Source organism: Rattus norvegicus, chromosome 2 (genome assembly GCF_021556685.1).
Source record: "Rattus norvegicus strain SHRSP/BbbUtx chromosome 2, alternate assembly SHRSP_T2T, whole genome shotgun sequence".
Classification (NCBI taxonomy): domain Eukaryota; kingdom Metazoa; phylum Chordata; class Mammalia; order Rodentia; family Muridae; genus Rattus; species Rattus norvegicus.
Window position 1 is genome coordinate 22,817,763 of NC_141535.1, and position 24,552 is coordinate 22,842,314.

General features: G+C 36.6%; 1 protein-coding gene and 1 pseudogene across 2 annotated transcripts in view; one reads left to right on the forward strand and one right to left on the reverse strand.

The window, feature by feature from the left end:
- Xrcc4 (X-ray repair cross complementing 4) overlaps window positions 1–24,552 on the reverse strand; it is a 234,014-nt gene that overhangs the window by 177,397 nt on the left and 32,065 nt on the right.
- On the forward strand, window positions 640–10,325 carry LOC108350153 (40S ribosomal protein S6 pseudogene; annotated as a pseudogene).

Here is a 24,552-nt window from a genome sequence, read left to right on the forward strand (position 1 = left end):
AGCTTATAATAATTTTGCAAAGCTACAATGTTCTCCAATAATCTGATTCTGATATGCATCTGTTCTGTCTCAAGATAACAGGGCTGTTTAATACACTCTAAAATGTACTTTCTTACTGGGCGATCCTTTCTCCAAAAGGAGACATAATTTCAATATCTGAAATATTAATGCAAGACAAGAATAGAACCAGGACATGTGACAAAAAGTGACAAGATATGTGACAACAGAATGGTCAACTCCCCCACCTAAGAGTCTGTGGTGTGAAACTGAAATTCACTGCCCTATAAACTGAAATCACTCAATAGACAGAGTCCTAAGGGTTTCCCTCATTTGTATATTAAAGACATAAATACTAGAACTGTGTTCACATATCCCATGATTCCAATGGTTACATTTAGTTATTTTACTGAACTTACCTAATTCACATTGCTCTGTGCTGTTTCTTAGTGTCTGTCAGGAGGCTTACAAGTACAAAAAGATATCTAAACATATTAGCTGTGAATGAGGAGAGTTTACATAGATATGTAAGACATTCTTAAACAAGAGCAGCATACTTGGTATGTTTAAGACTCTTGTTCGGATATATTGTGGGCTTGTCTACAGAGTAATAAATGATGGAGAAATGCTAGCTGCCTTAAAATGAGGGAGGGAGGACTGACACCAGCCCCAGGAGGCTCCAAAGAGCAGCAGGAACTATTCCAAACAGACACAGATGTCCACCACATGAGAGCCAGCACAGGACCACAGGGACATGATGAAAGTCCTCTGTCCCCTGGTATTCCTACCGAGGTGTGAACAGCCATCTGTTCTTTATTTATGTTTCTAGAAACAAAATAACTTTCAAAATGTATAGAGGAAAAGTATGTTAAACACAAATGGAAAAGACGATGAACTGACTCCGTGCTATAACGTGTTTCAGTAGATACACAAGAAGCAGTAATAAAATGCCTGCTAAACACATTTATCTCTTCAACAATAAACAAAACAGCTGAAAATGGTCACGAGTTAACCGGTACTGGTCAGTTTTATAGGTTATTACATTTTTGACAACTATTAAAACAAGAATCTAAAAATAAAAAAATAAAATACCATTTTATTTAACTTTATTCTTCCCCCATGATTGACTAAAATTATATTGGTTTAGTAAAGAAACAAGAGATAGTTGGGCACTTCAGCCTAACTGTAAATATGCTATGAAAGAAAAAGATTAAGCTTAGATTTTATGAAAGTACTTGCATTCTATAGCTATAAGGAAAGACTATTCTAAAGGTAAACACCAAGCCATAATTTAAGATAATAATGCTTTCAAATTGCTGCAGTCAGAAAATTGAGAGTTCACTATGCCAAATGTATGCAGACAAGGAATGAAATGTGGGTTACTTATTGAAGACGTGGTACTTCCAATGAACAAGACATACATAAAAACTTAAGGAAAGAAAAACATTGCGTGAAGAACTCTGCCGCAATCAAGTCATGTAGCAACCAAGTAGATATGTCTGTGCCAGTATCACAAAAGACATGTAAACTTTATCTTCTAGGAGTGATTTTGTTCTCTTATCTAGTATCTTAACATAATATTTGCAGTCAAAAAAGTGTCACTTTAAAGAAACAGGACATGACTAGCTCTGGACTTTCTTCTCCATTTGTTTTGTGTCTACAACGTGTGATGGTAAGGGGATCTACTTCATATGACTGACATACTAAAGAAGCTTCTATTGCAAATTACAACAAGCTTATTTAAGTGCCTGACAAATGTACAGTATCACAATAAATGTAAAACATAGTGATTTCCAAGTAACTGAATTTGGGAACCATTTTATTTATTCTTTTTACTTATTCTTCTCTCATACAATACAACCTGATCCAATCAATCATCCTCCCTTGCTCCCTCCCAGAGTCTCCCCTTTACACACACGCGCGCGCGCGCGCGCACACACACACACACACACACACACACACACACACACACACACAACCGCTTTCTCTCCCCCAAACCCAGTGTTTCTCCATTTCCCTGCAGAATAGAGCAGGCTTCCCAGTGATACCAACTGAGCACAGCATAAGAAGAAGCAAGAATAGGCACAAAGCCTCCTATCAAGTTGAATGACACAAACCAGGGGGGAGAAAGGGATCCAAGGAGCATGCAGAAGAATCAGATACAAAGTACTTTCATTGTTTTAAGTCCCACAAGGGAAAAAAAAAAGCTAAACAACCAAAACATATTTGCTAAGGACCTAACTTGCTGCTTCTGAGCCCTGCTTTGTCCTTTCTTTTTTTTTTTTCTCCATCTTTATTAAATTGGGTATTTCTTATTTACATTTCAAATGTTATTCCCTTTCCTGCTTTCCATGCCAACATCCCCCTAACACATCCCCCTCCCATTCTATATGGTGTTCCCTTCCAAATCCTCCCCCAATTACCGCTCTCCGCACCAGAATTCCCTTTACTAGGGGTCCAGTCTTGTCAGAACCAAGGGCTTCCCCTCCCACTGGTGCTCTTACTAAGCTATTCATTGCTACCTATGAGGTTGGAGCCCAGGGTCAGTCCATGTGTAGTCTTTGGGTAGTGGCTTAGACCCTGGAAACTCTGGTTGGTTGGCATTGTTGTTCATATGGGGTCTCAAACACCTTCAGCTCTTTCAGTCCCTTCTCTGATTCCTTCAACGGGGGTCCCATTCTCAGTTCAGTGGTTTGCTGCTGGCATTCACCTATGTATTTGCCTTATTCTGGCTGTGTCTCTCAGGAGAGATCCTCATACGGTTCCTGTCAGCCTGCACTTCTTTGCTTCATCCATCTTATCTAATTGGGCGGCTGTATATGTATGGGCCACATGTGGGGCAGGCTCTGAATGGGAGTTCCTTCTGCCTCTGTTCTAAACTTTGCCTCCCTGTCCCCTCCCAAGGGTATTCCTGTTCCCCTTTTAAAGAAGGAGTGAAGTATTCACATGTTGGTCATCCTTCTTGAGTTTCATGTGTTCTGAGCATCTAGGGTAATTCAAGCATTTGGGCTAATAGCCACTTATCAATGAGTGCATACCAAGTGTGTTTTTCTGTGATTGGGTTAGCTCACTCAGGATGATATTTTCTAGTTCCATCCATTTGCCTATGATTTCATGTAGTCTTTGTTTTTGATTGCTGAGTAGTATTCCATTGTGTAGAGGTACCACATTTTCTGTATCCATTCCTCTGTTGAAGGGCATCTGGGCTCTTTCCAGCTTCTGGCTATTATAAATAAGGCTGCTATGAACAGAGTGGAGCATGTGTCTTTGTTATACGTTGGAGTAACTTTTGGGCATGTGCCCAAATTGCTTTATCTTGTCTTAAGAGAGAGAAGTAAGTAGGAATCACTGAATAATCACAGCTCACACATTTACTTATCCCTGAAGGACACACACACACACACACACACTCCAGATCCCTGCAGGATCACCCCCATGTATTGCCAGGATAGCAAAAGTTTAAGCATGGAAAAGTATTTCGAAGCAACTCAGGAACTTTAATCAAAACAATTAGAGCTGATTTCCTACATGAACATGCCACCTGGTGAGAATGCTGCATAGCAACTTGGCAAGGGGAGAATAGAGAATTTCATATTATAACATACACAGTTGACCATGGCACATTGTGTAAAGGCATCATTGGATTATGCATACAGAAAATGTCATTTGTACTACACATACATACAGACTTAATTGTATTTAATTATGGATGCATAAACCAGTGCTCAATATGATCACTGTGATTGTGAATCTGACAGCTAATTATTTAGAGTCATGTAGACTTCTCAAGATTTTTTTCTATTTTTGTGCCCTTCAGTAATTTGATTTGACACAATTTAATGTTATACTCCATCATTAGATGTTATCAATATGCAAGCGTCTCAGAAAAGCAATTCAACTTTTAATTTTAGAACAGTTTTAAATGCTGAAAGAAAACCCAGGGCATATCCATAGTTTTTAGATTTTTAGTTTTTTTTTAGCATATGACATATTTTAAAATGAAGAAATATTTGAAGGAACTTAAAAATAGGATATTTACTAATTGTGTTTAACAAGCTATTATAATATAAAATTCTATGTATTTCAAATTTATCATAAAATATTATGGGTTTATATTAATAATAAAATTATAAAAGCTCTAAAAATATTGCAAGCTTATGTATATCTAGTCAATACACTCAAGCTTTGTAAGTAGCAAGAGGAAAATGCATCCTCTCTGCCTGTCAGAGGTTCTGTCTGAAAACCTTACAAGAGATCAATTCACAGTGTCTTAGACATTTTACAAATGGGAATCCTGATACCATGACAGCGCCAGTGCAATGAACCATAAGGTTGTGGGTCATCATCATATATTTTAGTCATAAACTCCTATTTAAACATAGACCTTCCTCCACGGCGGACAAGCCCCTTTTCCTCTAAACTATACAGCAGCCTACCTTTTACTCTATATTCTGAAACAGATGCTCACAAAGTTGCTCACAGGCTGTCTTAATCAAACTAGTCCACGTGGGCCTTGACCTTGCACTCCTCCTCCCTCAGCCTCCTGAGGACCTGGGATCACAACCCTGAGGCAACAGGGTCGTTCATCAATTTTAATGAGTTTCTACTCTGCACAAACTATACCCCACTCCCTGTAGTCATGACTAAAAATGACTTCCATATTTTCCTTGGAGGAAGACATTAGTACATAAAAGAAAGTAGTACTCAAGCTATGCAAGTTAGACTTTGTTTCCCTTACCATCAGCACAGAAAGTCTACTCTCCATTTACACACATCTTGGCTATAGATAGCTACACCTTTATTGTTTCACCAAATGTCCTAATCCAAATCTTTGTTTTTATTTTCATTATGTACAATGATTCACTGAACCTTTTATGACCTCTAGGTTCTTTCGAAGAATTCTGTCAATCATGCCCACTGCCCTCAAACTTCATGTTCCCCATCAAATTGCTCACATGGGCAGTCCTGTTACAATCAACTATTGAAGAATGGAAATGATCTTACATATAGGTTTCAAAATAAAATTAGACTAAAATAATAGCAATTCATTTTTTAATTTAGGAAATTACAGAAAGGTTTTATATTAATTTTTATACTTATATTTTTTATTTATCACTTTTATATTTTCCCAGATACACCCAGTTTGCTAATATCCAAATTCTATAGGTGACATTGGAGGGAGGAGAGGAAAGGGAGAATTTATATAAATATTATTTCAAATATAAAAAATAATAAAGGTGAACTACATATAAAAAGAGAGAAAAATCTCTAAACAACTTTTAGCATTAGGAAGGTTGAGATATGAAAGTGGAATCATAGTAGGACAGGCATCTGTGTGTACAACCACTTCCAAATTACATTGAATAAACATTAGCTGGATAATATGCCATCTATCTCTACACACATTCTTGTCAATAACTGATAGAATAGAGAACAGATATCAAAGTAAGGGAAATGTTTTAAATAATGGAATAACCACATTTTAAAAATGCTTATGTTTTCAAACAACAGTATTTTGCTGTTGATGTTTTGTTTTATTTTGTTATGTGTGTGTGTGTGTGTGTGTGTCTGTGTGTGTAAAATTAAGAACACTAGCATAATTTGTTTGATTTTCCCTTAGTTACTAGGTGGTATAGCTCCTAGACTGGTCAGATTTTGTCCTCCATCCATGCTACTCATCTTTTTTTCTCTTAATTTTACTTTCTAAAACTTTACTTCCATTAATTATCCACCATTCTAATATTTTTAACTTATTGTTTTTGCAAGAGAGTTTTCTTTTATTTGATAGCAGTTTTAACATTGTGTATCCTACTTTTTGTTTCACTAGTGCACATTTATCTAATTCATCTCAAAGTGTTAGAGATTATCAAAACATTATTGGATCTCTTGGGACTTGTTTATTCAACCCTGCTATACACTTTTGAAAATTTAGATAGAGCATTCATTTGCATGACAGGACTTCCTTGATGTCAACCAATATGTAGTTATCTACTCATATTAAAGAATAAATCTGGAATGCCAGCCATATACCAGGCTCATTATACTCTGACCATTCAGAAACACTGGATTCAGAGACACACTCTACCATGCTCCAATATGTAAGATCAATATGTCTGTCTGTCTGTCCATCTGTCCTTCCTCCTTTCTTTCTCTCTTTGAACAGCCTTCTTTCAATAGAGATATAAAGAAGGACAGAAATCCTATCAGTGCAGCTGAGCAAAGGACGAGATGGTTTCCAGTGTTATGACGCATGTCCTTTGACCCTCGGAACACTCCATATTTCTTCCAGTGTCGTGTTTAATGTTATGAACTGGCAGTTTAGAAGTTTGATGAGGAGAGCTGAGGAAAATCGAGCTATGGATGCCTGCTTGGTCTAAGTGTTCCTCATGACATTTTAACAGATCTTCATGGTTTCAGCTTCAGCTGCACTCCTCACATTTAGAGGCTAACCAGCCAGTCCACTCAGGCTTTCTGCTTGGACTTCAATTTGCTTCTGTAGCAACCTGCCTGAGGAGCACCAGGACCCATTTTCCACAGGACAGACTGAATTATAAACATCCTCTACTCTTCCTGGCTCCGTGAGTTTATAGTTGACCCTCTGTCATGTCAACAGAAAGCTACACATAAACGACTGAAGCACCAGAAGCTACCTTTAAAAACCACACAACTGCGATAGCGCACATTACATATATCCACCCTGTAAGTAACTCTGCCGAATGGAGAGTTAGGAGGAAAACAAGGAAGAACAGACCATAACTTAATTCTCTGAAATTTAAAAATCAATGCTATTCGCTCCCTTTTAATTATGGAGTTTTATATTCATACCATCTATTCCAGCATGTACCACACAAATTTTCTTTATTCTTACTTCTCATCGTCCCTCCCTCTCTCTTCTGCACCTCACCCTTTCTCCCTTCTCCCCACTCCCGTTGAATTCAAAGATGATTTCTACCAAAAGAGAAGAAATATTTGCCCAATTGTTTTATTTATGGTTTTGAATACTGACCTAAATGTTGCATGTGATTTGTAAACATAGGCAATATTTATTTAGGTATAAGACAAAGTATAGGTATCAAGTATATATTCATAACATAAATGAATTTACGATAGCCTAAGCACTCAAACATTGTAATCCAAAAGGCACTGCAAAATGTATTGTCAAATACAGAAAAAGTACGCACGGAATACAAACTTCACAGGGGTATAAAAAAGTAAAGTTCTGGCCATGACCAAAGTGTGAGTCTGCTTGTATTCTACACAGCAGTACAAATTTGAAATAAACACATAATGACAAAGATGGTGGTGTTGATCCAAGTAACTCTGTAAGCCTTTACATGTTTATGCTGTTTCTAAATGCTAGCTCATCTCTCACACAAACATTTTTGTTTTCCTTTAGACAGTGAACTTCAAAATGATTTTACCACTCTATGATAATTTTTGTATTAACACAATGAATTATAAGAAAAAACTGCCTTAAGAATATAAAATGACCTGTTTTGATTGTTCATGTGGTAAATAAAAATCCTGCAGAAGATCCCTTGTAGAATATAGAATTTCAACTTATCTCTTGAGAAAAATTATTTAGTATATACAAAAATATATATTTATGAAATTATATTATCAATTTAAGTAATGAAAGAAAATTGACCTAGTTTTATCCAAACTATGCAGCAATTAGGCTGACGTGGTTATGCATAATTCATTCAATTCTATAAGTTGTTTTAATTTGTTTATAGCAAATATATATTTGTTACGTTAGGTGGTAAATTCACAAACATAACATAACTGTGAAATTGTATAGAATATATTAATAACATTACACCTGACGTTGAGTAGCATTATACATAACTTTGACCAGGAAACATTTACTCTTCTGTAAGATGCTTCTCCTGCATGTTTATAGGCCAGGCCTCAAAACAGAAAAGTAGTAAGCATTCCTTTCAAAGAATTCCAAATAACCCTGATTTTATGATCAGAAGAGATCAAAATCTTAAAAATACTGCAAGGTCGAATTTGCTGTTACTAGTGTCAGGTCTTCTGAAAGAACTCCTTAGACAGACACACACTAGGTAAACGATTCTCCTGAGATTTTTTTTCCTTCACACACAATTAAATAATCCCGTTTACACTGAGACAGGTATAACTCAGGAAGAGAGAAGAGAAATCTGACCTAGGGATAAGTCTAAAGGTGCACGGCCACAGTTAAGGAATAACTGAGAGAAAGACTTTGACAGGAACCTGTCAGGATGAAGCAGGCATGAGCGACAGGAAGCCTACGCCTTATCTTGAGAACTGGTTCAGACAAAGCGCTGATGCAAATCCCACAGGGATCAGACTGGTGTTGACAGGGGAATTGCTTTGATTAATGTCAGATATTTTCAAGGATGTTTGCTATTCAAAGGGCAAAAATACATGGTACATTCCCTAACAAATATATGACTCTATATCCCTAAATATATAATTAGCTAATATCTCATTTCAAAAAATGTTGTTTTCATTTTAAGATGGCCATCTGCAAATCGTAGAATAGAAGAGCTAAGTCCCCCCACCTCCTTTCTTTCTGTTGTCTCTTCTCCCCGCTCTCTCTATATGTATTCATTTCACTCACTTGTATTTATAAATCACTGAAATTTGATTATTATTATTATTATTATTATTATTATTATTATTATATAAAGCTACAGAAAAATAAGTTAAAATGGCAGGTTTAAATAAAGTATCCTTAACAAAGTAGTTTATAAATAGTTATTTTAAAACAACATTCCTGTTACAGAAATGACTATCATATGCAAACTGTATAAATGTTTTTAAATGTTCTATATGTTGAAATTACAGGTAATTACTTTTGAACTTACTGATAATTACTTTTCAATCATGTTTATTCTTATAGTTTTTACAGTGCATATTTTGATGTGTTAGAAAAAAATTTAAGGTCATTTGGGGAATTGCTTCCTGAGTTAGATTTTAAATCAGTCCGGTATAGGCACGTTAACAATGAATCTTCATTTTTGAAATTAAATATAAACAAAGTATTAGAGACTTGTTTCTGATAAAAGCATAATAAAATTGTAACATAACACTGAAAGCAACAATTTCCTGGCTTATGGCCAGGAAAATGGAAAAAGAAATAACATTTGAAATGTAAATAAAAAATATCCAATAAAATAAATAAATAAATAAAGCCAATGAACAGAAAAGAAAACAATTTGAGGGCTACAGACAGGCAAAATATTTAAAACATGAAATATTCTTATATTTCTATAATACTAATTCAAACTTAATCTACATTTGAAATAAATATTGTGTTGAAATTTTTTATCTTAAAGATCTAAATCTAATAAGATAAATACCATAACACTACAAATTTCTCGTTACCAGGAAATTTCGTTACACAAAAATCAACTTTTCTGAATAGTTAGTAATCTTTATTATGGAGAAAAAAATGCCAGACTTAGTAAACTAAGGACCAAAGAAATCTTTTGCACTCAAAACTGTGAGAAAGAAAAAAGAATAAATTCCCAAAAGTTTGGATTGTTTTTTTCTTGTTAAAATCTCAGAAAATAAGATAGGCGGTTGCCTGGGTCAAGATTAAGCTGAATATTTCCTTCCCTGACACTGGCTGTCAGAAACTCCTATTGAAGCGGATGACAAACACGATCTTTGTTTGTTCTATGAGAAGCACATAGCCACAGAAGTGGCTGCTGATGCGCTTGGTGAAGAGTGGACAGGTTATGTGGTCTGGATCAGCGGTGGGAATGACAAACAAGGTTTTCCCATGAAGCAAGGCGTTTTGACCCATGGCAGAGTATGCCTGATGTTGAGTAAGGGGCATTCTTGTCATAGGCCAAGGGGAACTGGAGAGAGGAAGCACAAGTCTGTTCGTGGATGCATTGTGGATGCCAATCTGAGTGCTCTCAACTTGGTTATTGTAAAAAAAGGAGCGAAAGAAATTCCAGGACTGACAGATACTACTGTGCCTTGTCAGTTGGGACTTAAGAGAGCTAGTAGAATCGGAAAGTTTTTTTAATCTCTCCAAAGAAGATGATGTTCGCCAATATGTTGTCAGAAAACCCTTAAACAAAGACGTTAAGAAGCCCAGGACCAAAGTAACCAAGAATCAGAGTCATGTTATTCCACATGTCCTTCAACACAAAGGCTCCCAGGAACAACTCACTAAGAAAAACAAGGAGGAGGCTGCAGAATATGCTAAACTTTCCTCCCAGAGAAAGAAGGAAGCCAAAGAAAAGCGCCAGGAACAGATTGCCAAAAGCCATAGGCTGTCCTCTCTGAGAGCTTCTACTCCTAAATCTGAGTCCAGTCAAAAATAAGTCTTTAAAAGTAACAAATAATCAGACCTTGAAAAACAAGAAGAGACATAAGGCATATCATGATTACTGTGGTTTATAGTATTTTCCTGTTCACAGACTAATCTTAAATATTTTTATCACTTGATTCCAAAACATCAAGAAAAAAAAGAACCCTAATAAATAAATAACAGTAAAACAGAGAGAGGACATGGAAATGTAAAAAGGAACTCATCTTGGAGTGGGTAAATATAACAGCCTTTCTCATTAGTTAATTTCACTGATGCAAGAACGTGTATACTATATACTCACAAGTATATAGAGTATATATGTGTGTAGGTAAACATAAACATCTTTATGTTGATACATGTGCGTATGCTAATACATGTATGTATATGTGCATATATGTTTATATATGTTCAAGGATGTATATATAGGCAGATAGAGGTGTGTATATCTGCACATGTACATGTGTATGTATATTTGTTTATGTGTATGTCTATGTATATTTGCATATGTATGCATATGTATGTGTAAGTGTGTATATGTGTGTATGTTTTCATATGTGCATGTATTTTGTATGAAGGTATATGTGTTAGTGCAAATGTGTATGTGTCTGTGCTTATATGTATAAACGTATATGTGTGCTTACATGTTCGTTCATATGTGTATTTATGTGTTGAGTCTTTATGTTGACCTTATAGCAAGCAGTCAGTGTGGTAGAAATTTAATGTCATGTAATGTAGTACCACTGTACCTATATTTTCTTAAATAATTGACCCCTCATTTCATCTGTGAATTTTGCACATTTTTCATTTGGCATTTTTCCTTAATTAAATATTTCATTACATTTCTTGGGAAGCACTCTGTACTCCAAGTGAACTCTGCTATTATAACCATGTATCACCTGACCTAAAAAATATAGTTCAAATACTGACCTTTCCACTATGTTTAGGAAGCTTTAAACACCAAGAAACCTCTGTGGAAAGTAATGCGCTTACTTTATTATGGGTGTTATGAATATTTACAATTTAAGAATCTCCAAGACAATTGCTAACAGCTTTTTTGTATTCTCAAATTCCACTAGAGCTAAACTATAGAGATAATTTTAAAGTAAATAAATTATGAACGAGTAAGTAGCTATATGTATATTTAAATATTGTTTAAATAATTACAACATATGATATAAAAATTACAATAAGGATTATAATGGGACCATCATTCAAAAACTTAATGATTGACTTCGAATCTGCAGTAAATCAGTTTCAGTGTTTACTCCTTGTCCTATGTCAGTACCCAAGCTCCTAAGTAGCCACTTAGGCCAAGCACTAAATCACAGAGCTGGGCGGGCAGTGTTTGTGTAGGTGGAAGCAGTTTAGCCAAAGCTCCCTAATCCCCTGAGCCTCTCTGTGGGTGGTCCATCCTGATGTCACAGCTGCCTTAAAGCATACTATGCTAAACAAACTGTTACTTAAACAGTAAGCAGAAACAATGTGCTCTGTTCTCACTATCCTACCCCAAAGAAGGGGCTGTCACATAGGCCTACAAGGTACTAGAATTAAGGAGCAGAGTTGAGTACATTTAGCAATCAATTCTAACAGTAATATCCCTTTGTTTGAAATATTACTCTGAATTAGAAATGAATGTTTCAAAACATACAGTATTCTTTGATCACTGCTGCAAAAGATGGTTAGGAGACCAATAAGAATAATTTAAAATGTTAGCATTATTTGGGTCTCTGTTGGGTTGAATGAATTATGTATTTGTTTCACTGTGAACTATAATTATTAAAGTATAACATAATAAAAATAACATGTAATGATATACTTTTTACACATATTTACTAAATTTCCAAAACAATCCAACTACTATATGTCAGAAATTAAAATGGCCCACTTTATTAAACTTAGTTATTCAAAGAAAATGTGCTAAACCTAGTTATCTATGAACAAAATGCCACATAAAGTAGAAAGTTGCCTTATTTTAAGAAATATCAAAAAGAGCTACTAATGGACTGATTCAAACATATCCATCCATACATGAACCCTTAAGAAATAATAATATGCCACTCCCTAAAAACCAACCCTTCAAGCCATTCAGGGAATTATGCACTCTCTGGAAGCCTATCAGTCATACTGGCCAGAAAATTAGCCTTCCAGAAAATTAACCTGATCCTTTTGGCTTAGCTGTCAACTCACTAGGGAACTCACTGGGAAACAGCCCCCAAAGCCAGCAAGGGAATCTTGTTGGGAACATTTCTCTCCCTGCTACCCTCCAATACCAGTCCCTTAATCATACCCTAGCTCTGTAACAGACTATTTGCAATGGCCTCTCCTTCCTCTGCTCCCATTCCCAGGGGTCTGTGCAGATCAGAGTGTCTCACCCAATACTCCTCCCTTCTGCAGAGACTCTCAACCATGCACCAATACCCCTCAAACCCATTCCATTCCTTAATATCAGCTCCCAATATCTAAAAGCACATTATATCCAGGACCCAAAGTAGCTACACCTGGCAGGATCTCAGATGAATTCCCTACCAAGAAATACACAGCACTCACACTCTTCTAAGAAACATAGAGGACAACAGAAAACAAGGAGACCAGATATCAGCACCTAGAAGTATGAACACCTCAAGCCCAGATGCCTAGACTCTGGCATAAAAAGAAAATAAGCTATCACCAAACGCAATGTCTCCACTAGAACACAAAAACTACCATATTAGTCCCTGAGAAATGCAGTATGGTTGAAGCACTAGGCATGCATATATCAAAATAGCTATTATGAATATGCTCAAGAACCATAAAAAGGATGCAGATGCATCTCCCAATGAAATCTATGAAAACACAAAGAGTGGAATAAAACAAACAGTGTGTAAGACATGAAAGTAGAAAGGAAGTTATTTAAAAAAAAAAAGAAAAGAAAAGAAACACTGGAAACAAAAACTGGGAACTCAAATGTGAACCTCAGAGGCAAGCTTCATTAACAGAACATAAGAGATGAAAATGAGATTCTCAGGCGTTAAAGACAAGATTAAAATAAGAAGAAGTTAAATTTAACAAAATCCAGGAAGAAAACATCCAGAAAATCTGAGACCAATGAAACAACCAACCCAACGACTAATAACAAAGGAAGGAAAGAACCCAGGTCAAAGATACATAAAATAACTTAGCAAAATCTTAGAAGAAAATTCCCCAGACCTAAAGAAGGTAACCTCCAAGATCCAAGAAGTATACAGAACAACGAATATATGGGAGGAAGGGGAATTACATATGACATGTAATAATAATAATAATAATAATAATAATAATAATAATAATAATGATGATGATGATAATGCTAACAGTAACACTAAAGGTACAAATCAAGGCAAGAATAATAAAAGCAATAAGGGAAAAGACCAAGCAACAACCTACCATATCCAGCAAAACATCAATTACAATACATGAGGAAATAAATTCCATCTCAGGAACAAATTTATGCAGTAGCTACTTACAAATTCAGTACTACAGAAGGTACTAGAAGGAAAATCTCAATCTAAAGAGGTTAACTATAACCCTCTCCACCCCCCACAATAAACAAACAAACAAACAAAATACCCACAAGGAATAAAAAAGTCCAAGATCAGCAAATCAAACCATGGAGGAAAAAAACTCACACTGCGGGAACAAAATAGTGAGCCCCAACAAACATTAATCCCTGATAACTCAACATCGATAGTTCCAATTCCCCGATAAAAACAAGCACAGACCTGCAGACTGTATCGGAAAGCAGAATCCATCCTTCCGCTGCATCTAAGGAACACACCTTCACACCAAGGAGAGAAATGGCCTCAGAGTAGTATGAGGCTAGGATATTCTAGGAAATGGGCTCGGGAAGGCAGCTGGCGTAGCCACTTACCAACACATGGAAGTTGAACAACAACCGTCTGCTAACTCAAACTGAGGCGGGACGGAAACGAAGGAAGACATTAAAGACTGTCTGGGACTGAATGAAAATGAAGACACGGTGTACCCGAATTCATGGGAACCAATGAAGGCAGCTCTAAGAGGCAAGCTCACAGCAGTAAGTGCGTATTTTAAAAAAATAAAGAGAGCAAGTTCTCATGTTATTAACTTAACAGCATGCTTGAATGCTCTAGAACAAAGTGAGGGAAAATAAAGTATGTCACTGGTATCTATCTAAATCTACATATTTAAGTGAGACTGGTCATAAAGGATCCAACTTGGCAAGCAAGTTGGAGAAATATTTACACTAACCAGGGATTTGTTAAAATATTTAAGCCAACAATTTCTCTAAAGGAAATTGCACGAAGTCTAGCATTTCATCTAACACTTAGTGAAGCAGCATGGAGGTCCTAGTGCTTGCCCACAGTCATGGACTAGAGAGGAACCTGGAATGTTACAGGTCAATTATTTCTTCAATACTGATAATAATTGGCAGGTTGCATTAGCATGTACTTGGGATCCACAGATTATCATTATTCTAAGATCTCCTTTTAAGATTTTTTTTATGATACCCCATGTGCAAACTTCTATAGAGATAGTTTTCAATGCACTTATAGATGCCTCTTGAAAAGAGCAAGGAGCTTATGTCATATATGAATTCCTAACTGTCCACAAAAGAATGTACAAAGCCCTGGTCCAGCTCCAAAGTCTGAATTCACCATAATCAATCAGCTTTCATTAGACGCTTCTCAGCATGTACTATTATAACTGACTCTACATACTGTGTTCAAACTCTTTCTCTTTTAGAAACAGCAAGTCATAACCAAGACCAACTACTAATGTCACTTCACAATAATTTTTCTCCCTTCAGACTTCTATATGACCACAAATTCAACCTTTTCTCATAACTCATATCATGTTCACTCTCCCTTGGGAGATCAGTTAATATGCACCAATGCGCAAGCCATGGCACTGGCCTCCTCTCTGACACTAACACTGTCTTCTCCAGGTGTTCAAAACTCTCAGGAACTTCTTCATCCAAACGCAGAATTGTTAGCATCCCTTGACCTTGTGACAAGTCATTTGACCCTGCCCTTCTTGCTCTACTATCACCCCACTGCCCTCTGCTGGTGGAATGAATCCGCAGGGGTAAAATTTACCACCATTGGCAAACAGATACTACTCATCTCTTAGAAAAGTGCATAAAATAAGTTCCTGTAATGTTGATACTTTTTCTAATATACTTGCTGTTTGTGTTTACAAGGATTAGACTAGTTCATATGTTCATAATCATTTACCCTTCTCCTTTCTAGGACTCTGACTACAACTGAAACCTAATGATGGTCCTGCTTATACTAACAAGAGCCTTAAGGAACTTTGTAATTTATGAAATATCAATTATGTTATTGGAATTCTTTACTATTCACATGGTCAAGAAATTATGGAATGACATCATCATATATTTAAAAAGCAAATTTTAAAGATAAAAAGGGGGCATATAATACCACCTAAATAACAGTATACTGTGGTACATTTAGCGAAACTTATGTAAATTTCACTCACTTTAAACAATGCTTCTTCTGCTGCCCAAAAACATTTTGCATTTAGGAGGCACAGTCTAAAATATATGTTAAATGAAAGATCTAGAAGTTAATCAATGAAAAGGGATAGATATTCTTCTAATACTAGGACAAGACTGTGTCATCCCTGAAAATGAAAAAAGACACAGATGGCTCTGTATCAATGCATCAGAAGAGGACAGCATCCTAGAGAACACCTGAAAATGAATGTCTCAGGAGAGACGACATCCTCAGTAAGAGGAAGAATGAGCTGATAACCTGGGGAGATACCAAGACTCATCCAGCCAAGACCTTACGGAAAGTGGCCCCTAAATGATCATGATATCTTTACTAACTATAGCATTTGTTAATTCTCAGACTGTCAGTGCAGAATGCAAATGTTTTTGGTCAGGAGACGATAAAAGTCACTCCTATAATATAAAACTGTATAGTTGTTTTGGCAGGCTACAAAGAGATATTATCCTTAGGGACCAGTTATCCAGGCAGAAGAGTATAAAAATATTTCCTTACGTGAATGGAAGACATTTAGTTGGACCATTCTAACTGATCAAATGCCATAATCCAGATTTTAGAATAATTAAGTAATCAATAGAAAGTTCCAATACTAGAAATTAGAGTTTTATGAGATAAAGAAAGGAATATCTGATGTACTGCTTACTCAAATTGATATTATTGTACCTACAATGGCACTATCTTTGACAATGGTTTACAAAATAACCTCTGGCTTCATTTGGCACATGGCAGTCAACACGAACAATCTTTTGATAACAGAGGAAACCCATCTGTTCCTAAGCCCTTAAAAAAACTTATGTAGTATAAGTAGTACAGGAAAATGGGAGGAAGTAAAGTCCACCCTCACTTGTCTTCACCATCAGTTGAATACTTTATACTCCTGTCCAGGATTTTTTGTTTTTTTGTCTTTAAATCACATTTCTTATCATGTACTATTGGAACTTTGTATTGAATACTTAATTATTCTAAAATCTGGATTATGGCATCTATACAGGGTCATAGATAGAGATCTATTTGTGTTTTCCTACATGAGGAAATCCAGTTAGTCTAACATTTATTGAAGATGTTTTCTTTTTTCCATTGTGTATTTCTGGCTTCCTTATCAAAATAAGGTGACCATAGGTGTGTGGTTACATGTCTGGGTTTTTTATTTGATTCCAATGATCAATGTGTCTGTTCCTATGCCAATATCACAGTGTTGTTTTCTGTAGCACAGTTTGAAAAAAAGGATAGTGAAACCTCTGGAAGGTTTTTATTGCACAGGATGGCTTTAGCTATCCTATTTTTAGTTGCTTAGTTTTTGTTGTTATTTTTCACATGAAGTTGACTGTTATCCTCTCAATTTCTGTAAAGAGTTGTGTTAAGTTATGTTATATTACAGCTTGTGTTGAATCTACAGAATGCCTTGGTAACATGGCCATTGGTACTGTGTTAATCCGATGAATCCCTGCTCACTGCCTGAGATCTTTTGATCTCTGATACCTTCTTCAGTTTCTTTCTTCAAAGACTCCCAAGTATTTGTCATACAAGTTTTTCACTTGCTTGATTAGAGTTACCCCGGGATATTTTATATTATTTGTGGCTATTATGAAGGGTGTTGGTTCCCTGATTTTTTTCTAAGCCCATTTGTCATTAGAATATAGTATGCTACTGCTTTTTTTTTTTTCTTTAACTGTCCAGCCAATTCAGTGAAGGTGTTTATAAGCTGTACAAGTTCCCCAGCAGAATTTTTGTGGCTGCTTCTGTGTCATATCACAGCACACTGATTTCTTCCTTTTTAATTGCTGTTTCCTTAACCTTCTTCAGTTATCTTTCTGCTCTAGCTAGAACATCAAGTTCTATACTGAATAAATACAGAGCTAGTGACAGCCTTCTCTTATTCCTGATTTTAGTGGATTGCTTTGAGTTTTTCTCCATTTAATTTGATGTTGTCTGTAGGCTGACTGTAAATTCCTTTGTTATGTTTAGCTAAGTCCCTTCAGCCCCGATCGCTCCAAGATTTTATCATGAAGATGTGGTAGACTTTTTGTCATAAGCTTTTTCATCTAATGAGATGTGAACATATTTTGAGTTGTTTCCTTTCAGTTTTCTATGTATGGTACATTACATGAAATTTCAGACTTAGAACCCTCCCTGTATCGTGCTGCATGATCTATTTGATGTATTCTTAAATTTGGTTTGTGAGTATTTTATTGAGTATTAACTATTTTTGCATCTATGTTTCTGAGATAAATATATCTGTAATTCTCTTTCTTTGTTGAATCTTTGTGTGGCTTGAGTATCAGAGTGACTATAGCCTCATAGGTAGAGTTTGTCAGTGTTCCTTCTGTTCGAATATTGTGGAATAATTTAAGGACTATCAGCATTAGCTCTGCATTGACAATATGGAAAACTTTGCCACTAAAATTTCTACCCTTGGTCATTTAGTTAGTTTCCTTGTTTGTTTGTGTTTTTGTTTGTTTTGTTTTGCTTTGTTTTTGTTCTTGTTGTTCTTGTTGTTAGGAGACTTTTCAAGAAGGATTCTATTTTCTCAGGGAACTACAGATCTTGGGGAATTATCTAATCTTAATTTAACTTTGGTAAATGGTATCTATCAAGAATATGATCCATTGTGTTAAATTTTCCAATTTTGTAGAATACAGTTTCCTAAAGTATGATCTCATAACTTTTTGGGTTTTCTCAGTGTCTCTTCTATTTCATTTCTGATTTTTGTTTTGGTTGGATATATTATGTCTTAAAATTAGTTTGAATAAAGTGTTTGTCTATCTTGTTCATTTTTTTAAGAAAGAATCAACCTTTCTTTTTTTTTAATTTTTTTTATTAACTTGAGTATTTATTATTTACATTTCCAGTGTTACTCCCTTTCCCGGTTTCCAGGCCAACATTCCCCCTAATCCCTGCTCCTCCCCTTCCTCCGCCCAATGTCGCCCTCCCCCCAATAATCACGTTCACTGGGGGTTCAGCCTTGGAAGGACCCAGGGCTTTCCCTTCCACTGGTGCTCTTACTAGGATATTCATAGCTACCTATGAGGTCAGAGTCCAGGGTCAGTCCATGTATAGTCTTTAGGTAGTGGCTTAGTCCCTGGAAGCTCTGGTTGCTTGGCATTGCTGTTCATAAGGGGTCTCGAGCCCCTTCAAGCTCTTCCAGTTCTTTCTCTGATTCCTTCAACGGGGGTCCTATTCTCAGTTCAGTGGTTTGCCGCTGGCATTCGCCTCTCTATTTGTTGTATTCTGGCTGTGTCTCTCAGGAGAGATCTACATCCGGCTCCTGTTGGCCTGCACTTCTTTGCTTCATCCGTCTTGTCTAATTGGGTGGCTGTATGTGTATGGGCCACACGTGGGGCAGGCTCTGAATGGGTGTTCCTTCAGTCTGTGTTTTAATCTTTGCCTCTCTATTCCCTGCCAAGGGTATACTTGTTCCCCTTTTAAAGAAGGAGTGAAGCATTCACATTTTGATCATTCGTCTTGAGTTTCATATGTTCTGTGCATCTAGGGTAATTCAAGCATTTGGGCTAATAACCACTTATCAGTGAGTGCATACCATGTATGTCTTTCTATGATTGGGTTAGCTCACTCAGGATATTTTCCACTTTCAACCATTTGCCTATGAATTTCATAAAGTCATTGATTTTGATAGCTGAGTAAATTTCCATTGTATAGATGTACCACATTTTCTATATCCATTCCTCTGGTGAAGGGCATCTGGGTTCTTTCCAGCTTCTGGCTATTATAAATAAGGCTGCTATGAACATAGTGGAGCACATTTCTTTTTTATATGTTGGGGAATTTCTGGGTATATGCCTAAGAGAGGTATAGCTAGGTCCTCGGGTAGTTCAAGGTCCAATTTTCTGAGGAACCTCCAGACTGATTTCCAGAATGGTTGTACCAGTCTGCAATCCAACCAGCAATGGAGGAATGCTCCTCTTTCTCCACATCCTCACCAGCATCTGCTATCACCTGAGTTTTTGATCTTAGTCATTCTCACTTCTGTGAGGTGAAATCTCAGGGTTGTTTTGATTTGCATTTCACTTATAACTAAAGATGTTGAACATTTCTTTAGGTGTTTCTCAGCCATACGGCATTCCTCAGCTGTGAATTCTTTGTTTAGCTCTGAACCCCATTTTTTAATAGGGCTATTTGTGTCTCCCTGCAGTTTCACTTCTTGAGTTCTTTGTATATTTTAGATATTAGGCCTCCATCTGTTGTAGGATTGGTAAAGATCTTTTCCCAATCTGTTGGTTGCCGTTTTGTCCTAACCACATTGTCCTTTGCCTTACAGAAGCTTTACAGTTTAATGAAATCCCATTTGTCGATTCTTGATCTTAGAGCATAAGCCATTGGTGGTTTGTTCAGGAAATTTTTTCCAGTGCCCATGTGTTCGAAATGCTTCCCCACTTTTTCTTCTCTTAGTTTGCGTGTATCTGGTTTGATGTGGAGGTCCTTGATCCACTTGGACTTAAGCTTTGTACAGGGTGATAAGCATGGATCGATCTGCATTCTTCTACATGTTGACCTCCACTTGAACCAGCACCATTTGCTGAAAATGCTATCTTTTTTCCATTGGATGGATTTGGCTCCTTTGTCAAAAATCAAGTGACCATAGGTGTGTGGGTTCATTTCTGGGTCTTCAATTCTATTCCATTGGTCTATCTGTCTGCCTCTGTACCAATACAATTCAGTTTTTATCACTATTGCTCTGTAATACTGCTTGAATTCAGGGAGAGTGATTCCCCCTGAAGTCCTTTTATTGTTGAGGATAGTTTTAGCTATCCTGGGTTTTTTGTTATTCCAGATGAATTTGCAAATTGTTCTGTCTAACTCTTTGAAGAATTGGATTGGTATTGTGATGGGGATTGCATTGAATCTGTAGATTGCTTTTGGTAAAATGGCCATTTTTACAATATTAATCCTGCCAATCCATGAGCATGGGAGATCTTTCCATCTTCTGAGGTCTTCTTCGATTTCTTTCTTCAGAGTCTTGAAGTTCTTATTGTACAGATCTTTTACTTGCTTGGTTAAAGTCACACCAACAAACTTTATATTGTTTGGGACTTTTATGAAGGGTGTCGTTTCCCTAATTATTTTCTAAGCTTGTTTCTCTTTTGTATAGAGGAAGGCTACTGATTTATTTGAGTTAAATTTATACCCAGCCACTTTGCTGAAGTTGTTTATCAACTTTAGTAGTTCTCTGGTAGAACTTTTGGGATCACTTAAATATACTATCATATCATCTGCAAATAGTGATATTTTGACTTCTTCTTTTCCAATCTGTATCCCCTTGATCTCCTTTTGTTGTCTGATTGCTCTGGCTAGAACTTCAAGAACTATATTGAATAAGTAGGGAGAGAGTGGGCAGCCTTGTCTAGTCCCTGATTTTGGTGGGATTGCTTCAAGTTTCTCTCCATTTAGTTCAATGTTAGCAACACGTATGCTGTATATGGCTTTTACTATGTGTACGTATGGGCCTTGAATTGCTATTCTTTCCACGACTTTTATCATGAAGGGTTGTTGAATTTTGTCAAATGCTTTCTCAGATCTAATGAAAGGATCAAGTGGTTTTGTTCTCTCAATTTGTTTATATAATGGATCATGTTGATAGTTTTCCATATATTAAAGCATCCCTGCATGCCTGGGATGAAGCCTACTTGATCATGGTGGATGATTGTTTTGATGTGCTCTGGGATTCGGTTTGCCAGAATTTTATTGAGTATTTTTGCATTGATATTCATAAGGGAAATTGGTCTGAAGTTCTTTCTTTGTTGGGTCTTTGTGTGGTTTACGTATAAGAGTAATTGTGGCTTCATAGAAGGAATTCCGTAGTGCTCCAACTATTTCAATTTTGTGGAATAGTTTGGATAGTATTGGTATGAGGTCTTCTATAAAGGTCTGATAGAATTCTGCACTAAACCCGCCTGGACCTGGGCTCTTTTGGTTGGGAGAACTTTAATGACTGCTGCTATTTTGTTAGGAGATATGGGCTTGTTTAACTGGTTTATCTGTTCCTGATTTAACTTTGGTACTTGTTATCTGTCTAGGAAATTTTCCATTTCCTGCAGATTTTCAAGTTTTGTTGAATATAGGCTTTTATAGTAAGATCTGATGATTTTTTGAATTTCCTTTGATTCTGTAATTATGTCTCCCTTTTCGTTTCTGATTTTGTTAATTTGGACACACTCTCTGTGTCCTCTCGTTAGTCTGGCTAAGGGTTTATCTATCTTGTTGATTTTCTCAAAGAACCAACTTTTGGTTCTGTTGATTCTTTCTATGGTCCTTTTTGTTTCTGCTTGGTTGATTTCAGCTCTGAGTTTGTTTATTTCCTGCCTTCTACTCCTCCTGGGTGTATTTGCTTCTTTTTGTTCTAGGGCTTTTAGGTGTGCTGTCAAGCTGGTGACATGTGCTCTCTCCTGTTTCGTTCTGCAGGCACTCAGAGCTGTGAGTTTTCCTCTTAGCACAGCTTTCATTGTGTCCCATAAGTTTGGGTATGTTGTATCTTCATTTTCAATAAATTCTAAGAAGTCTTTGATTTTGTTCTTTATTTCTTCCTTAACCAGGTTATTGTTGAGTATAGCATTGTTCAACTTCCATGAATATGTGGGCATTCTTCCGTTATTGTTATTGAAGACCAGCTTTAGGCCGCAGTGGTCTGATAGCACGCATGGGATTATGTCTATCTTTCTGTACCTGTTGAGGCCCGTTTTTTGACCAATTATATGGTCAATTTTGGAGAAAGTACCATGAGGAGCTGAGAAGAATGTATATACTTTTGCTTTAGGATAGACTGTTCTATAAATATCTGTTAAGTCCATTTGGTTCATGACTTCTCTTAGTCTGTCTACGTCTCTGTTTAATTTCTGTTTCCATGATCTGTCCATTGATGAGAGTGGAGTGTTGAAATCTCCTAGTATTATTGTGTGATGTGCAATGTGTGTTTTGAGGTTTAGTAAGGTTTCTTTTACGTATGTAGGTGCCCTTGTATTTGGGGCATAGATATTTAGGATTGAGTTCATCTTGGTGGATTTTTCCTTTAATGAATATGAAGTGTCCTTCCTTATCTTTTTGATGACTTTTAGTTGAAAATTGATTTTATTTGATATTAGAATGGCTACTCCTGCTTGCTTCTTCCGACCATTTGCTTGGAAAGTTGTTTTCCAGCCTTTCACTCTGAGGTAGTGTCTGTCTTTTTCTCTGAGGTGTGTTTCCTGTAGGCAGCAGGATGCAGGGTCCTCATTGCTTATCCAGTTTGTTAATCTATTTCTTTTTATTGAGGAGTTAAGGCCATTGATGTTGAGAGACATTAAGGAATAGTGATTATTGCTTCCTGTTATAATCATATTTGGATGTGAGGTTTTGTTTGTGTGCTTTTCTTCTCTTTGTTTTGTTGCCAAGACGATTAGCTTCTTGCTTCTTCTAGGGTGTACCTTGCCTCCTTATGTTGGGCTTTTCCATTTATTATCCTTTGTAGCGCTGGGTTTTTAGAAAGATATTGTGTAAACTTGGTTTTGTCATGTAATATCTTGGTTTCTCCATCTATGTTAATTGAGAGTTTTGCAGGATACAGTAACCTGGGCTGGCATTTGTGTTCTCTTAGGGTCTGTATGACATCTGTCCAGGATCTACTGGCTTTCATAGTCTCTGGCGAAAAGTCTGGTGTGATTCTGATTAGTCTGCCTTTATATGTTACTTGACCTTTTTCCCTTACTGCTTTTAATATTCTTTCTTTATTTTGTGCATTTGGAGTTTTGACTATTATGTGATGGGATGAGTTTCTTTTCTGGTCCAATCTATTTGGAGTTCTGTAGGCTTCTTGTATGCTTATGGGAATCTCTTTCTTTAGGATAGGGAAATTTTCTTCTACGATTTTGTTGAAGATAGTTACTGGTCCTTTGAGCTGGGAGTCTTCACTCTCTTCTATACCTATTATCCTTAGGTTTGATCTTCTCATTGAGTCCTGGATTTCCTGTATGTTTTGGACCAGTAGCTTTTTCCGCTTTACATTATCTTTGACAGTTGAGTCGATGATTTCTATGGAATCTTCTGCTCCTGAGATTCTCTCTTCCATCTCTTGTATTCTGTTGGTGAAGCTCGTATCTACAGCTCCTTGTCTCTTCTTTTGGTTTTCTATATCCAGGGTTGTTTCCATGTGTTCTTTCTTGATTGCTTCTATTTCCATTTTTAATTCCTTCAACTGTTTGATTGTGTTTTCCTGGAATTCTCTCAGGGATTTTTTTTGTTTCCTCTCTATAGGCTTCTATTTGTTTATTTATGTTTTCCTGTGTTTCTCTAAGGGAGTTCTTCATGTCTTTCTTGAAGTCCTCCAGCATCATGATCAAATATGATTTTGAATCTAGATCTTGCTTTTCTGGTGTGTTTGGATATTCCGTGTTTGCTTTGGTGGGAGAATTGGGCTCCAATGATGCCATGTAATCTTGGTTTCTGTATCTTGGGTTCCTCTGCTTGCCTCTCGCCATCAGAATATCTCTAGTGTTACTTTGTTCTGCTATTTCTGACAGTGGCTAGACTGTCCTATAAGACTGTGTGTCAGGAGTGCTGTAGACCTGTTTTCCTGTTTTCTTTCAGCCAGTTATGGAACAGAGTGTTCTGCTTTCGGGCGTGTAGTTTTTCCTATCTACAGATCTTCAGCTGTTCCTGTGGGCCTGTGTCCTGAATTCACCAGGCAGGTCGCTTGAAGCAGAAAGGTCGGTCTTACCTTTGGTC